At 50.2% G+C, this 2,610-nt stretch overlaps 1 pseudogene; it reads left to right on the top strand.

Annotated features, from left to right (window-relative positions):
* The first annotated feature begins 237 nt into the window (after nt 1-237).
* Nucleotides 238-2,294, top strand: LOC122022519 (annotated as a pseudogene).
* The last annotated feature ends 316 nt before the right edge of the window (nt 2,295-2,610 follow it).

Below are 2,610 nucleotides of genomic sequence, written 5' to 3'. Positions count from 1 at the left end.
AGTCCATTCCATATATTGATTAATTTTAATGACTCATTCTCAGTGGGGTCATTAAAATCAGGCAGATATTATTATTTTTATATATTAAACAACCAGATCAATTTATTTTCCAATTAAAATTTTCCTGTGTTTTTTTTTTTTGAAAGTTTTAATTTTTGAGTGGGAATAATAAAAAAGGAAATGATTTGGTGCGACATTGTTATCAGCTACCGTCCTCTTGTTTGGATCCTTGCCGTCGAAGGTTTCCACTTCGCCGCTTTAACTGCATTTTCCTCGAACACAAGACAGGCACTCGATACATGGCCGAAGAGACTGAGCCCACGCCTGAGGTCACCGACTCCGCCGCGGGCCTCCGTTCCCAAGCACGGCAGCTCGTTCCCGAGGCCCTCGCCGAAGCTCGCGCCGCCGCTGGCTTCCCGGCGCGATGGAGCTCCATCGCCTCCAAGATCGAGCGCGTCGCCCCCTCTCTCTCCGACCTCTCCAGCCTTCCCTCCTTCTCCAGGAACGCGCTCTGCTGGGAACTGCTCCAGTCAGTGACCATCGCCCTCCGCGACGCCATCGGTCTCGCCTGCCGCAGCGGCGCTCCCTCAGGGAAGCTCCAAATGCAGAGCGACCTCGATGCTGTTTCCAGTGAGCTAGACCTCGTGCTCGATGACTGCGCGCTGCTGGTGAAGACTGGTGTGCTTGACGATTCGGCCGCCGCCGCCGCTGCGCCTCACTCACTCGACAAAATACGCGTGCTGCTCGCGCGCTTGCAGATCGGGCACGCGGAGGCCAAGAACCGGGCGGTGGACGCCCTCCTGGAAGCGATGAGGGAGGACGAGAGGAGCGTGATGACCGCTCTCGGGCGAAGCAACGTCTCGGCTCTCATACGCTTGCTCGGATCCACCTCCGTCGAGATCAAGGAGAAGGCGGCCACTGCTATCTGCTTGCTGACCGAGTCCGGTAGCTGCGAGAATCTCATTGTTTCAGAGGCCGTGCTTCCTCCTCTGATTCGGCTATCAGAATCCGGGAGCTTGATTTGTCGACAGAAAGCCTTAACTTCGCTGCAGAGACTATCCATCTCCACCGAAACCGCACGATCCATAGTTGGCCATGGAGGTGTTCGACCTCTGGTCGATGTTTGTCAGGCAGGGGACTCGATTTGCCAATCGGCCGCCTCTGGCACTCTGAAGAATCTCTCCGCCGTGCCGGAGGTCCGTCAGACGTTGGTGGAAGAAGGCACTATCTGTGTAATGATCGACCTCCTCAACCACGGAATCGTTCTTAGTTCCAAAGAGCACTCCGCGGAGTGCTTGCTCAATCTCACTGCGAGCAACGACGCCTCGAGGATGCTCGTCGTAGAGGAGGGCGGAGCTCCCAGCCTCTTAGCCTTCCTGGACGGCCCGCTGCCGAAGGAACCCGCCGTCGGTGCATTGCGGAACTTGATCGGCGCCGCCACCGTCGACAGCCTCGTGTCCCTCGGTCTCCTCCCCCGGCTGCTTCACGTGCTCCGGGACGGCTCTCTCGGCGCGCAGCAAGCCGCCGCATCCATCATTTGCAGAATTTCCAATTCCAACGAGACGAAGAGATCCATTGGCGAGCTGGGTTGCCTTCCTCTGCTCGCCACAATGCTCGAAGCCATAACAAGCACGGCGAGGGAGGTCGCAGCGCAGGCCATCGCCGGACTCATCAGCCTTCCGCAGAACAAAAGCGAGCTCAAGAAAGATGACAAGACCGTGATCGTTCTAGTCCGCTTGCTGGATCCGAATCCTCAGAACACAGCAAAAAAGTATGCAATCTCTTGCCTTCGGTCTTGTCATCGAGCAAGAGGTGCAGGAAGCTGATGCTCTCTTACGGTGCAGCTGGATCCCTCAAGAAACTGGCTGAAGTAGACATGGCTGGCGCCAACAAACTGCTCAAAAGATTGGAGAAGAACAAGTTGAGGAACTTGTTCATCAGAAAAACAGGCAGATATGTTCTACCTTAATCTTAGTACATTTGCTGCCCTCGCACTGTCAATATGTACTCAATCAGTACTCGCGTGCTGAACATACGAGATTAAGATTCCAATCACTTGCTAGTGCTCTCAATTCGATTTGCTCGAGTACAATGTTAGATTTCATCAATAGTTTCTGCCATAAGCAGTCACCATTGTGTTGTGTGTTAATCACTCACTGCTGCTGCTTCTACTTCTACTCGACAGGATTCAGCAAGAGGCGTCGGCTGCTCATCGTGTCATTAATTAAGTAGGTCGGTCGCTTTGTCGGCAGCTCTTAGATTGATGCATGGATTATGATTTCCAAATTCAGTCAAATTATAAGCAAAAGATTGCCTCTGTTACATAAGCATGCATGAAATAATTGCTAATAAATTAATATAACCTCTGTTTAATTTCGTTTACTGTCTTAGGTAAGGAGATTATTTGACATATATTTCAAAACGACAATTATTTTTAATGTTATTTTTAAATAATAAAAAAAGTACTCAGGAATTTTGAAACATACATTTAACATATATTTCGAAGCTCGCCAATTCAATAGCTTTACTAGTTCTAAATCAAATAAAATGTTTTTAATTTTATTACGGATTAATATTTTCGCATGGACTGATACAGGAAATAATCAGTAG

This window comes from Zingiber officinale, chromosome 9B, assembly GCF_018446385.1.
Source record: "Zingiber officinale cultivar Zhangliang chromosome 9B, Zo_v1.1, whole genome shotgun sequence".
Taxonomy (NCBI): Eukaryota; Viridiplantae; Streptophyta; class Magnoliopsida; order Zingiberales; family Zingiberaceae; genus Zingiber; species Zingiber officinale.
The sequence above is the reverse complement of the archived record's forward strand: the minus strand, read 5'-3'. Positions and strand labels throughout refer to the sequence as shown.